The 15,345-nt window shown below is 48.1% G+C and overlaps 1 protein-coding gene across 4 annotated transcripts in view; it reads right to left on the bottom strand.

Annotated features, from left to right (window-relative positions):
- NEXMIF (neurite extension and migration factor) overlaps positions 1–15,345 on the bottom strand; it is a 174,517-nt gene that overhangs the window by 64,623 nt on the left and 94,549 nt on the right. The window contains exon 2 of one of the 4 annotated variants that reach the window (XM_051790264.1): positions 10,223–10,301. The exons of the other annotated variants lie outside the window; for them this stretch is intronic. The gene's annotated coding sequence lies outside the window, so the exon portion shown is untranslated. The remainder of the gene's footprint in view (positions 1–10,222; positions 10,302–15,345) is intronic. 4 annotated transcript variants of the gene reach the window in all.

Below are 15,345 nucleotides of genomic sequence, written 5' to 3'. Positions count from 1 at the left end.
CCTCGGGATTTCCCTGCTCCCTACAACACAGCAGGGCTGACACGGGGAAGTGCTGACTTTGTGGGCTGGAAGATACTGAGCAACTCGAGGGCTTGGCTCAGATCTGTGCAGATCCACACAACAAGGCAAACTGGTGCAGGTGAAACAATGGCAGCAAACCAGGTGCCGAGGCAGGAGCAGGATCCTGCCCTACAGCTGGGAATTTTCACTCACCCATAGTCCAAGGGCTTTATGCTTAGAAACATGTCATTCCAGGAGTAAGCTAAGAAGACGAAAGGATTGTAAGAGGAGGAAAAGGGAGGGACAAGGTTAAAACATGACCAGTCCGTCTTACAGACCTCCAATATTCATCAAAACCAAAGTACCTTCTAGACAGAGTGGGGACAAAAGGTGCCTCTGCAGAAAAATCGGCTTAAGATACTGGAAGGCAATTCCTCCTTAGAGACTCTTCTTGGTACCTAAGGGGGCTCCAAGAGAGGTACTTTGGACAAAGGGGAATGGCTTCCCACTGACACAGGGCAGGGTTAGATGGGATACTGGGGAGAAATTCTTCCCTGGGAGGGTGGGGAGGCCCTGGCACAGGTTGCCCAGAGAAGCTGTGGCTGCCCCTGGATCCTTGGAAGTGTCCAAGGCCAGGCTGGACGGGGCTTGGAGCAACCTGGGCTGGTGGAAGGTGTCCCTGCCCACGGGAGGGAGGTGGAACAAGATGAGCTTTAAGGCCCCTTCCAGCCCAAACCATTCTGTGATTCTGCAACACCCCTGCCCACCAGGCCAGGCTTGGGTTTGAGTCCCAGCCATAGGACCCCCAGGTTTGCACAGGGTGGATGAAGCAGAAACCACAGGAGGGGAGGGAGGGAGCAGCACTGCCCCAGGCAGCCCCCATGAGCCCCTCCACCACAGCTGCAAGTGCAAAACTGTGGCCCAAAGTCCCATGAAAGGAAGAAGTAAATATTACCAGTGCTTCCTGACTTAGCAGAAAATTGTGAAAATAAGAGCCTGTAAGGAGAAGAGGCAAAGGAACTAATGGAGAAACATTGAGTTGCATTGAGGGCTGTGTTAAAGGTTTATAATGCAGTCTCTAGACAAGTCCACTGATATTCCTGAAACCTCATCGATTCACAGGTCAAATCAGGAACAAAAAATATCAGTTTTAGAAAATATCACCAGCTGAGATACAACAAACACACCCCACTCCTATGCACAGGTAAATACGGAGACCTTCCCACATGAGAATAAAATCCGCTGCAGAGCTTGACTGTACCTATAAAATCACTGACCTGCACTCATCTGTAACACACACAGGCTGATACAAGGAATTAGGGAGATGTCCTATATAACTGCTTTAATTAATTTGTGAAATTTTGCACCCTTCTTGGAGGTGGGTGACATGGCACTTTGTGCTCCCTTGGATTGCCACCACTCTCAATTTTATTTTTATCCTGAGTTCGATATGAATCAGGCTCTGCAAAAGACAAAACAACCCACTGTAATCATCCAGCATGCCAATTAAACTTAAAGATACCCTGGAAATTAAAATTAAATGCCATATCTATGAAAAGAAGCAGACAGCTTCCTCAGAAACAACAAAAAAAGCCCATATTATAGGAACACGACCATGGCAGCCCAAAATTGTCACTGAAGCTGTTATATAACTTACTACCATCCTTCACATCTGCATAGTGTAGATCTTCATCAAATTGGGTATGTTTTTGCACATTTATCATCAAGATTTATTGAAGTTGATTCCATAAATTTCATTGAGTTGTTCACTGCTGCTATTTGTTTCCAAGGCAACAAATGCACTTTGCCCAAGCTGCACAGTCAATCACGACTGTTCGGAATTTGGGGGTCCCTGCCCCTCGTGCCACACAACGCCTGCACCTCCCAATGCCAGTGGCAGTGCTGGCTTAGTGGTGGTAAGAATTAGCAAATTTGGGGGGGGATCTATCAAAAAATAATCCCTGTTAGGGCAGAAAAATGTCAAATGAAGCAGGCAGGGAGCGGGCTGCCGGCAGGAAGGTGGGATTCGTGCGAAGCCCCCGCTCCCATCTCATTTACACCTCGGATGGCTGGAGGTTGAGAAATCCATTCACAGGTTCAGGAGGAGTCAGGAGGCTCTTTCCCCACAAAATAATGGTAAAAAGTCGTCTTCTGGTTGTAGTTGTGGAAAAAGGGACAAGAACAGCAGTGAGGGGAAGGCAGAAGCAGAGGATTTACAAACACTGACCATGTGCCCACATCTCCCCATCTGATGGCAACGGCACTTGCAGGGACCGGGAATAAGAGCCCAGGCACAGAGAACTTGCAGGCAACCTTAGAAAAGTTCAGCTTGGGATAGGGAAAAACAAGCACCATCCTGAAGGAAGTGTTATTTATCACCCAATTTCATGCTATTCAAAAAGCAGCATCAAAGGTGTCCTGGCCCCATCAGTGCTGGAAAAGCTCAGGAGCCACCTGCGAGCACCTCTCCCTCCACACCACAGCCCTACAGTGGTCACGAGGCAGAGGGACAACCCACCATGTCCCACACAGCATCACCAAAACATCTTGGAAATACAGGGCACTGACAGAGGTAACCTCAGCTGCAGGAATGCAAAATTCAAAAGCAGGAGGTCGAGGTAAACCAGGCTCTGCTCCCAGAGGCTCCTCTGGGAACAGCCTCCTGCATAAAGCCATTACATCAGCATTGCTAAAAACAAAACCAATCTTGGATGCGATGCCGGTGTTTTAATGGGACACAATGTTTTTCCAAAGACAGTGCAGTTATTTTTATTGATCTGCCATAAGCAAATATCCACGACTGCAACAGAGGTGGCTGCCAAACTCAGCACACCAGTGCTGGCCAGTATAGACCGAACTGCAAACTTCATGGTGTGAATCAGGGAAACCTGAAAACCATTCAGCTTCCAAACCCAGCCACAATGTGCCATGTAGCTGCAGAGGAGACAGCCCCAATTATCCAGAGCACAGGAAGCTCCAATCCCTTCTCTTTTCCTCGTTTTTTTAACAAAATTGCTCTTTGTTGGGTAGCACATTCCCTTGGATTCCCAGAGCGATCAGAAAAGACAGCATCCCTGATGACAAAAGCCACTCGTTCTGCTGCTTTCAGCCTCAGAAATGTTAAAGGATTGTTTGCTTTTTAAGTGCAAGTCCACATTTAAGAGGAATAAAGAATTTCTCTGGCAGGCTGGATCAATGATGCAGCAAGCCAAGCATGCGACCTCCCGCAGGGAGCCTGGGTCCGGCGCTCCTGGAAACAATAAAATAACCTTACACTGCTCCTGATCGACTGCACAATGTGGGAAATGGGGGAAAACTTACTCCTGACCCTTGATGCAACGAGCCACCTCCTCCAGCTGTAGGAACTGATTGCTTTCATTAACACCACTGTGGTCAGGCATGTTCATCTCCTTCTCCCCATAACTGCAGCAACTCGGACTGGCATCCACGACGCAAACCCAGCTTTCACAGCTGTGGCAGTGGTTGCAGTCCATGAATTGCCCTCTTCTTCCAGGAACAGTGTTGGAAACATATGGCCCTGCAGTCGGGCGACGGCTGAAGAACATCCCACGCTGCTGAAAACATCTAATATAAGGATATTCTCCAGCCAGCAGCACAAAAGCAGGGAGAGGGTATAAATAGCCTTTGAGGAGGGTGTATAAATAACTGTAGGTAACATTTGTATGCTATAAAAATCCTTCATTTTTGGCCCAGCTTTGCAAAAGTGAGTTTCCTTTCCCAGCACTTTGCTCATGCTTTGGAGACCGGCTTTCCCTTCCCTTCCAGTCAGCACAGCGGGGAGAGGGCAGGGGCTGCTCCCAGTCCACCAGTGCACCCTGGGAAGAAAGACAGGAGCGAATTTCCCTTGCCAGCTGTTTAAAAGAGACCCTATCAAGGCCTATCCTGTAATGTCCCTAATAAGGAACCAAAACTTCAATATACTGGGATAGATCCTTCTCCAGGTGGCAGGTGTGGGGCAGTGTGGGGCTGCAGGGCTGGAGGACAGTGCTAATTTCTATGTCTTCAGGTAACTACACGCACGCACACGGCCACACACATCTCCTGCTCTCTCTCTCTCCAAAACAAATCCTATGTGCCCCCTGAAGTAGGAATTGAGCTGCCAGCCTGGGAGCTGGGTGAGCCCAGCCCGGGAGTGCAGCTGGTGCGTGTGCAGTGACACAGACATCTGCATATCACGCCACCCCTCTGCCTCCCTCCCTCCCTCCCGCCCTCGTCGGGGCCATTCTTACGAACCCGCAGAGGATAAAAAAATGCTCTTTAAAAGACCTTATTTTCCTCCCTGGCTGTTTGCTGGCGATGCAGCCTGTGGGTTCACACGGCCAAAGGAGTGGGAATTTCACACGGTGACAGGCTCAGCTCAGCAAGGCTGTCCCCTCTCCTCTGCTGCAGCATCAGCATCCCCAAGATGCTCCAGCCCAGCCCCATCACTCCCAACATTCCCCCTTGATTCTCCCCACATGAAGCAGTGCCCTGGCATATCCACACAGCCACGATCCCACCTCGCATCCCTCTCCAAATCCCCACTGGGGGCAGGGTGAGGCCAGGGAGGGAGCAACCCCCTCCCGTGCTGCCTCCCTGGGAAGCGGGGCTGGAGAACAAGGCTCGGCGATGAGCGCTGGCACCGCTCGCTCGCCACCCGGTGAGCGGCTCCCCGCGGTGTGCAGGTGGCTCCTTTGATTCCTGATTACTTGTCAGCCTTCCTTCGGGCTGGCACCGTGCCTGGGTCAAACTTTGCAGCGAGCGGCTCACCCCACCAACCAGCCTCTCCAAACAGCCTCTCGGAGCTCCCACGCCCGAGAGGAGCAAGGGAATGTAGGGCCTGAGCAGGGAGGCACAGCTGCAGCCCGGATCACCTCGTGGTGGATGGGACCCGTGGTCACAACTGCCCCTCCAGGGAGGGCCCCTCACCATCATCCATTGAGTGATGCCCCAGCCAAAACCATGCATGGCAAGGAGAGTGCACAGGTGCTGTAGAGTGGAGCTACTAAAAAAAGCCGTGTTGAATCTGTCCCCCAGTTCATCAAGGCCAAAACATTGTGTCAGAATGTGCCAGTTTTAGCAGAAATCTCACCAGGAATGTCTTGGAAACCCCAGGCACCCGGAGCAGCTCACAAGCGTCATCTCCCAGGCAGGAAGCCTGGGTCCAAGTCCCTGCTGTGTCCAGTTCCCACCACGCATCAGGTCCCCCACCCCTCCCAGGGCAAAGCCCATGGGGCAAAACAAGAGGAGCAAAACCATTCAAGGGAGTGAAGCAAGACCATCCAGGGGTTTTTGTGGAGCACTACAAAAAGACACAAGTGTCTGGACAAGCCACTACAGAGCAACAAACCACCACATCTCATCCGCAGCTCCTCGGGCTGGTAACAACAGCTACCCCAGTCCCACGCTCTTCAACAAAGCTGGAGAGCTCAAGACTGTGCTGGGGAGCCCCAGCATCCTCCAGGCAGCTGGTTAGTGTGGCCTTTTTTAACTTTGCCCAAACCCTGCTTTAATTCCCCCAGCATTTTGGGCACATGGTGTTTCCCAGTCTGGGTTTGACCCTTCAGCTGAAGCCCTCCATGCGTGAGTGTCTGTACCAGCAGGGACTGCTTGTATTTGTGGGAGAATGAAGGAGCTAATTCAGGGCTTTGGTGAGATGAAAGGAAAAACCTTAATTAAAATAAGTTTTAAAACCCATCAAGATTTTTTTTTTTATCTTACTCAGATTAGCATCCTAAGATTCCACTCAGAATCCAAACGCAATGCTTCCCCTCAGCTGCTGTGGGCTTCGCACACAAAGCCCTTAAGACATCAAACTCCACACCAACATAATAAAATAAAAATGGGGGGAAAGTACATCTGACAGTAACTAAAATTACATGGACTGCCTCCAAGAATGCAAGTAATGCCCTTATTTTGTAAAAACCTCCTTCCCCCAACCCAGCTCAGAACGAGCAACATGGAAGCACTCTGCGATTCATGGAGGGTCCAAGCAGCTTTTCTTCTTTGTGGAATCGTGGAATGGTTTGGATTGGAAGGGACTTTAAAGCTCATCTCATTCCAAACCCTGCCATGGGCAGGGACACCTTCCACTAGCCCAGGTTGCTCCAAGCCCCGTCCAGCCTGGCCTTGGTCACTTCCAGGGATGGGGCAGCCCCAGCTTCTCTGGGTAACCTGTGCCAGGGCCTCCCCACCTCACAGGGAAGAAAGGGCTGGTTCACACAAGGGTTTCCAAAATAACAACATTCATTTCCCTGCAGATTCTCTGGCAGACACCAAGAGGAGCAACTTGATTGAGCAACTCCAACCACCCCATGCTGGGCTGCAGGCAAAAGTCCTCATCCTCAGCTTAGGGAACCTTGTCCCAGGGCAAAAGCAGGGGTGGGATAAGGATACCTTTCCACAACAGCCTGATTTTTTAAAGAAAAATCCCAAACCAGAGGCACTGAAGCTCTGCATGTTTGCAACACTCTGATCCTGACAGAGACAGAGCAATGAGTGGTCACGAGTGCATGAGAAAATGCCATTTATCATCGAGGTTCTCCAGCCCCTGACTCCACTTCCACCACTGTGCATGATCCCCAGGCATCCATCAGCACCTCCAAGGGAGGATTTTTTGAGGAACATCTGAAGAACTGTCTCACACAAACATGTTTTATAATGAGGAGCAAGCACAGAGAGGGAGAGTCTTCCTGTCATAATTCCAACTAAAAAGATTACATCAAAGGTGACAAAAATCCTTCCTGCTCAGAGGCTTCTTCAGGAATACCAGTCCTTACCTTCCAGTACCCAACTGTCCCTGGCCCTAGAGTACAGGATGGGATTTGGATGCTTGCTGTGATATACAGCAAGGCAGGGAGGAGGAAAAGCAGTATTTCCCAGCAAAATATTTGACAGATATTTGTTCTCCACCCCACGGCAGCCCGAGCCAGTGCATTACCTGTATTGCATTCCAGGTACCATCAGTTTGATATTGAGTTTGCTTTAAGAAAAAGAAGAATCAAATCGATTTCTTGGGAGGATAAACTTGCAGCTAAAGGGAAAAACTACAATTACACTTTTCAACCATGAAAAGTAAATCAGATGGTGCTGAAATCCCAGCAGAAAACACAGATTAATTAAAGTCTGCACTTTCTAAATCTGTTATTCAACTAAACACAGCTGTTAAAAAAATGATGCCTTTGCTGTAATTTCCATGTACATTCATACCACTGAAATACTGCGAAAAACATTATTAAGTGTGTTCAGTGGCTGCTGGAGTTGTACAGGAAAGGAAAGTACACATATATGCTCAATTATGACAAGGAGTGCTTTATTTCAAAGAATAAATTTTGCTTGGGAGCTCGAATGGTGCCTCCAAGGATGGGATGGAATTTATTACAATGGGAGGAGGGCAGGAATGGGACCTTGAGGTGAAGCAAACCAGCATCACCTCAGCAGGGTGGGAGCTTGGGGCACTCCCTCCTCCTGCATCACCAGTCCATGCCCACGGCACGCGGATCCATCAGCCACATCCCGGCTCTCCTTCTGCTGCAAAACCACTTGTACTTCCAAGTGCTTTTGGCCATCTGTCCATCACAGGCAGTGCTTCCCAATTTCACTGATTTCATTAACCCTAATATATTTTAAGATCTCACACAGATTAAAAAAAAAACCAACCCACAATCAGCTTTTTTACAGGGCCTCATCTAAAGCCCATCAAGGCAAAGAGAGGCTCGTGCTGCACCCTGCGAGCTGTGGATCAAGCTCTGCTTCCACACGGAGCCAATTTATTCATCAGGAGATGGCACAGTCACTGATGCAGGGAAATCATAGAGGAGACACATTCGGTCCCCCCGCACATCCCAGCCCCGTCACGCTCCACGGGGGCTCTGGCAGGGTGTGTAAGGCTGGCACAGCACAGCTACACCGACACCCTGTCAGCTGGGGACAGCACAACATGCAGGAAACAAAAGCTTTCCTTCTCTCTTTCCCCCCTCTTTCCCTCCAAGCCTACACGAAGGATCAAAGTGGAGAGCTCCTTGCTCTGTCACAGGGGGAAGTGAAATTGCAGTGATTTGAATGGAACCTCAAAGCCACTCTGCGATTCAACTCAATCAGGAGAAACTTCCTCCCCAGCCCTGACGCAGCTGGTCCTCCCCTATGGAAGAGAAAATAATACTTGAACCTTGTCTCCTCTGCGAGGGGGAGAAGCCATGGGAGAGCCCTCACTGCCTCTCAATCCTTCTGAAGTCATTCCAGCTTAAAATATAATTAGGATGATCTAATACATTAATATATTAACGCTGGCAATAGCTCCTCGCCCCGATACCAGCCCGGAAAGCCTCTCGTAATCGAGACCCGCGGTCGCTCCAGGCAATGGCACGATGACAATGATGCCACCAACATACAGGTATGGACATCAGGAGGGGACTCGGATCTGTGACCTTGCAGTGGGGAAAATTCAGCAGCTGGATTGCCAGTGCTGAGTCATGGTACCTCCAGGAGACATCAACCACCGGTGTGGTCACCCAGCACCGACACAGCACGGCACCTGCGACTGCTAGCACAGCATGAAGTGTGACAGTCATTTTCTTAAAGTACAATGGGTCCTTATTTGCATTCGACCTCAACAAAAATCCCTATACTTTCATTCCCCTCCCCTTCCTTTGTTGTTTTATTTAGGAAAGCAAAACTGGATAGGAAAAAACATCTTCAAATTTAAGGAGGCTGTAAAAAAAACCATTCTCAGGTCCAAGGAGACCCCTGAGTCTCCCCATGGTCAGTCAGCTGTGTGGAACAAGAAACACGTTGAATGAACTGGTCTAAGTGACTCCTCCACAACTTCACAGAAAAAGACACTTTTCAATAGGTTTTATCATCAGTGGCTTTTGCATTAAACACCTCACTGCATCTACTTATTATTGTTCCCCTGCCTAGTCTACTCAACCACAGCAAGTGTGCACCTTCTGCACATTCCTGAAACATGATCAACTAGGAGAAAAAAACTATTAAAACCAAGGAGGTATTGGTTAAAAAGAGGAGCTGTATTTCTCAGGGATGAGCAAGATACACTGGTAGTGAAGTACTTCCTATAATCTTCCATTACAGGGTGAAGGTTTTAATAAAAAGAAATAAAAAAAGTTCACATTTTGATCTTTTCCCAGAGCTAGACATGGTTTAATTAGCTTGATCTCATTATGTAAACTGGAGAGGAAAAAAGAACACCATTAAAGCAATATCCCACTGACAAATGAGACAACCTTGACATCAACTACGATATTTTCTTGGAAAAGTCTCCCCCGCCTGCGATGCAGCTTCCACACCTCTTCCCCATCACCAGGTCTTCATCATCCCACCTCTTCCAGCTGCCCTCCTCAATCCGACAGCATTTCTTGGCTTCTGCTTCCCTCCAAGCAGCCTGAAAAGTGCTTTAAGGAAAAAAATCCAGCTCGATGTTGTCTCGGTTCTATTTAGCCCGAGATCATTCAGTGTGTTCTTTAGAAAAGATCAACTGGAACTAAACGCTGCCATAATATACTCCATCTGGTAAAGTACATACTTTTGTAATAACACATTCAGAATTCAATAAGAAAAGCCAGAATTACAAACAAGGTGTCCATAATGAGCCTCAATATAATTATTAAAGCAGATAAAGTAAGCCTGGGTTTCAATACAAGGAAGTTATTTGTACCTTAATGATAATGAAAAGTAAAAAGCATCTGTAATTTCCGCTGAAATGTATTTCAGAAAGTCAACTAAGTGCACGTCACTTTGTTAAGACTATTCTTATTATTGTGTTTGCACTGACAGCAAAATGCTTCTTAGTTCCAACTCCCGGGTTATATAAAAATATGATTAGAGCACTATAACAATACAACAATGGATTAATTTGCCCAAGCATTACATTTGGATCTGAAAGACTTTGATAATTTATTTTACCAACTGAAAGGTGGTTATTTTGGGATCCTGGCTCATAACTAAGTAGTTCAGTGCAGCATTTTCAATATTTTTTTTTATATTTCAGCACTGGCAACACTGTGAGGTTCCAGTGACTTCCACCTGAGCTTTTGTGCTAGTCCTACGCCAAGCCTTATCCTGGGATTTAGCCTGGGCTGCCTACTCCAAAGGGCATCACACATCCCCCAGCCTGCAAAACAACCAGACACTGGTGATTTATGTGGTAAAACCACTACCCAAGTAAAGGAAAATGACATTTTTGGGGGATGCTGAACAATCTTACCTACAACAGGCAGGGAAAGCATAGAGAACTAACCAGTGTTGAACAGTACAGTTAACAAACATGGACCAAAAGGTGTTGCCTGGAGGACAAATGATATAAAGGAAAATAATTAATAAGTCATCTGTTCAATGTCAACCAGAACCACCCTCTAGAACAGCAAGATTAGCATGAAATAATCAGAGATTATTAGCAAATTCAGGTGTTCCACCTCAAATTAGATGGGGATTAGAAAGGAGTGGAATTTGCCATTTTGAACTAAAATGGGGAGCAGAACCACATTTTTTCAACAAAGCAAAAGCCCCCAGGACCTCAGTCATTGGACTATTCAAAAAGAGAGCAGGTCTGCAGAGGCAGGAACAGCCCAAGGATGAGAAATAAAGACCAACCAGAAATGTCCAGCACTGGTGCCAGAGCACGGACAGGACAAGCACAGTCCTGACCCTGGGGTTCTTGGAGGGATTTCCCAACCTAAACGATTCAGTGAGCCCATGATCCAAAGGTCATTGGATCCGACCATTCCCCAGCACTGCCAAAGCCACCATTAACCCGTGTCCCCAAGTGCCACATCTCCATGTCTTTTAAATACCTCCAGGGATGGGGACTCCACCACTGCCCTGGGCAGCTGTGCCAGGGCTAGACAGCCCCTACCACAAAGAAATTTTCCCCAATATCCAACCTCACCCTCCCCTGCCACAGCTGGAGGCCGTTTCCCCTTGTCCTGTTCCTTGTTCCCTGGGAGCAGAGCCCGACCCCCACCCAGTTCCCCCCTCCTGTCAGGGGGTTGCAGAGCCAGAAGGTCCCCCCTGAGCCTCCTTTTCTCCAGGCTGAGCCTCCCCAGCTCCCTCAGCTGCTCCAGCCCCTTCCCCAGCTCCGTTCCCTTCCCTGGACACGCTCCAGCCCCTCCATGTCCTTGGGGTGAGAGGCCTAACAAACTGACCCCAGGAATTGAGGTACCTCAGCTGTGCCCGGCACACAGAAGTGGTCACTGCCTTGGGCCCGTGGCCACACTACTGCTGATGCAAGCCAAGATGCCATTGGCCTTCTTGTCATTAATTAATTGATTAATTAAAACAATTTCCCTTTTAATTGCAGTGGCAAAGCAGAGAAAAGAAAGTGCCCAGGGAGGCTGTACTTGCTCACGCTCTCTGCTCGCAGCCAAGGCAGACTGTCTTGTCCTAACTCAGGGCACACTGAGATCCCACAAACTGGGAGCTCATGTTGGCCTTCCATGGATTTAACCCATCACATATGGAAAACACAACTACTTCATTTCTGGATTATTGTTTCAGTAATATCCTCAGCTTTTAGGCAATGAGATTTGTTATGTAGCAAATCACCCAAATCTTGAAAGAGGCTCTTTTTTAATCCTAAGGGAGATTTTAAAGGAGTAAGAAATTTCATCTTCCTCCCTAACTCTAGTTATCTTGCAACTAACTTTTATGCTTATTTTTGGGTTTTACAAAAGTGAATTCAGTAAAATATAACATGCCACATGCCCTTTTTTCACTTGAGAATTGAGTAAAACAGACTAAATCTTCCAGAAGAGGAAAATTTCCAGAAGAGGGGAAAAGCTATGAGGTCAGGCTCAATGACATGACTGTTAAAAGGTGTCAGTGAAGTCTTCTGAAAGGTCTCACGCTCCAAGTTTTAATTAAAAGTCATAAAGCCTATAAATGTTCTATTCCAGGTTTTCTTCCCCGAAGAGTTTAGGGCAGAAGCTCCTGGGTGAGGATTACAAACAGGACGTGCAATTGGCATCTCAAAATGGGCATCAAGAAGGATGGGTCTGAAAAACCTTGAATTTTGTGCAGTTTTGAGCAGCCTCAGCTACTGTGGCTGGAATCCACATGTAGTGTTTTGTATAGGGTTTATCCCCTGCCAGCAGCAAGACTGATTTACAAGCTAGACAGTGGGATAGCACAGATTTCGGAAAGGAAGAAGAGAATAAAGGACAAATGCAGACATGTCTACACACAGAGTCATCTTAAAACTCTTCCTGCCTTGCTTTCCATGTGAAATCATGTCAGCTTTCCATTCATTACTATCAGTGCTCTTGCTGGATTTGGAGGATTGCCCAATTGCTACTGTTGCCAGAAATCCAAAACATCAGAGGGGTGATTCATCTGATGCCTTGACAGCTCGGGAGCTGGGCTGGGGTGGGGGAGGACCCAAAAAACCAAACACCAGGATGGAGTCCTCTCAAATCCTGCCAGAGCCACTGACACCACTAACACAGGCAGGGTCATCACTTCCAGCTGCCCCTGTCCTGGGCACTCCATGACCAAAGGATGGCTCTCCCAGGAGCAGCAGCAAACACACCTTTACTTTATTACTTTTGTCAGCACCTCAGGAGCTAATTGTCATAGCAGAGCAAAACTGTACTCCCATTCATTCCATAAGTATCTGAAGCCATTAGAGAGTGTCCAAAGGAGGCAACGAGGGTGGGAAGGGCCTTGATTTGAAGCCGTGTGAGGACACTGAGGGCACTTGGTGTGTTCAGCTGGAGCAGAGGAGACTGAGGGGAGACCTCACTGCAGGTACAACTGCCTGGGCAGGGGCAGAGGAGGGGCAGGGACTGAGCTCTGCTCTGGGGGGACCAGGGACAGCAGCCAGGGAATGGCTGGAGCTGTGCCAGGGCAGGCTCAGGTTGGATCTCAGGGAAAGGTTCTTCCCCCAGAGGCTGGTTGGGCACTGCCCAGGCTCCCCAGGGCAGTGGGCACAGCCCCAAGGCTGCCAGAGCTCCAGGAGGGTTGGGATGATCCTCTGGGGCACAGGGGGTGACTCTTGGGGATGGGCCTGTGAAGGGCTGAGGGTTGAGCTCCATGATCCTTGAGGGTCCCTTCCAGCTCAGCATATTCTGGGATTCTGTGATATGAAGACAGGCTGAGAAAGTTCAGGCTGTTCAGCTTGGAGGAGAGAAGGTTGTGTGGAGACCTCACAGCACCTTCAAGTATCTGAAGGGGCTACAGAGAAGCCAGAGAGGGACCATTTATCAGGAACTGGAGTGACAGGAGAAGGGGGAACAGATTCAGACTGAAAGAAGGGAAATTTAGGTTGGATATTAGGAAGACGTTCTTCCCTGTGAGAATGGTGAGGCCCTGGCACAGGTTGCCCAGAGAAGCTGTTGCTGCCCCATCCCTGGAAGTGTCCAAGGCCAGGTTGGATGGGGCTTGGAGCAATTTGGGACAGTGAAAGGTGTGGGGGGTGAAAGGGGGTGGAACATCTTTAAGGTCCCTTCCAACCCAAACCATTCTGTGATTCTATCCTGGCAAAGCTCTTCCACTGACACACCAGTTAAGTCTTGTTTATATGGTGCTCGCTCATCCAAAGAGTTCACAACTAGAGAACAAGGGAGGCTTTGTACCTCCTTGCTCTGCTATGTTAAAAATTGATTTAGCATAATGGTTTCAAAGAGATTAAAATCCAATTTTGTAAATCAAAGCAGGAACTGTACTGACTCACTTCTCCAGCAGCAGAAAGGAACCTGCTGAATTCCGAAAAGGACAGAGCCTCTGTTAACACACATAAAGTGATGAACCAAACAAACCCACAGTTTAATAAGCTGCATTTCACTGAATGCATCTGCACTCCACTAAGATGGGATTTTCATCTGGAGGAGAACAGGGAGCATCCGGGTCACACACAGCTTCTCAGGTACCACTGTCCAGCTGTCCTGCTCAGTGTGGACAGCTACTCATGGCAGAAACATGACATTCTTTCTCCTCCAAGTATTTATCATCATTTGGGATTCAGCATTGCACTATTCCCATTCTATAAATGGCTTTTAGCATTAAACTTGATTAAAAAAAAAAAAGTAAACAAACACAAATGGGCAAAATAAGATACACTGAGATAAAGCAAAAGGGCTCTTGCACACGTCCTAAGACCTCCAACCCACAAATTACCCCCTCCAAGGAAAACACATTCCCTTTAATACATTGGATATGCAGAAATAGCTGTAAAGCAAAAAAATCCACACGTTCAGATCATTTATAGTGAGTATCTTTGATGGTTACAGCATCTTTTGAAGCAAAACACAGCCATCCTTGACAGAGTCTGATTCCAGGTGGGACAGAGCTGCTCGGTGCTACTGACAGCCCAGCACTCATTAGATCTTTGAAACAAATTCCACATCATTCCTTACAAGCAGCACAGAAATCCTATCACTAATTCACATATGAACAAGCAATCTGAGCTTTAAAGAGCACCTGAAGTTCTACACAGGCACAGAAGAAATTTTGCATATTCCAGCTCCTGCAGTTACATAGATGAGGTAGAGTTTGGGGGGGTTCATTTTGTTTTCTTTTAAATGGAGGATATTGACATTTTCCCTGGCTTGCTTTTTAATGCAACAGTTAGCCTTGTTTATGCTACTTATTTCTCACCTAAATCAAGAAGATCTCTGTGCTACTGCACGGAAATGTTTTGTGTCTCTCCACAGTTTCCAGTTCCACCAAATCTACCCTATAAAATCCCTGTGGAAAGATGAGGACTTGTTCCAGGGACATATTTAGGGAGGTCTGGAGCCACAGAAACAGAAGACATGGAGGAAGGCCTCACGTCACAGACATTATCCCAAGGAATGTTTTAAAGCTGGGAGCAATGAGAAATTAAAGGAATTCATACAGAGAACATGCAGGCGGGGTTGGTGGAGAGGCAGCGTCAGACTCACGCTGTGCCCCGGGATGCAAAAACTGGGAAAGCCCTGGCCAAGCCCAGAGCCCAGACAACCACTGTGAGATGTTTGAGAAAAAGTGGGCAAAGTTCTTCACTCATCAACACATCCTCTTTTATTCTAGTGTCCCTGGAAGCCCCCATGGCAGCCAGGCATTGCTGGCTTTGCATCCTCCTAAGCCACCTGGAAAAATCCTGTTTCCTTCTCAGCTGGCCAGTGGCACATCCCAGCACCACGGTGCTCTGCTGGCTCAGGCACCCCAGGAAGGAGCCCCCCAGGCTCTGCAGGGATGGGTCTCCCAAGCACAGCAGCTCTGCCAGCCCCGCCTGTGAGCCGGCACGTGCCACCAGAGCCCGTCCCCAGGAGCATGGAACCCGTCCTGGTGTGCCTCAGCCAAGGATTAGGGAAGGGGAAAAGGAAGGAAGATATTGTTCCTCCTTCTCCCGCT

The sequence above is a fragment of the Manacus candei genome, unplaced genomic scaffold (assembly GCF_025592945.1).
Source record: "Manacus candei isolate 608988 ecotype Guabito, Panama unplaced genomic scaffold, ASM2559294v1 h1tg000003l, whole genome shotgun sequence".
Taxonomy (NCBI): Eukaryota; Metazoa; Chordata; class Aves; order Passeriformes; family Pipridae; genus Manacus; species Manacus candei.
Note: the sequence above shows the minus strand (reverse complement) of the source record. Positions and strands in the feature narration are given on the sequence as shown.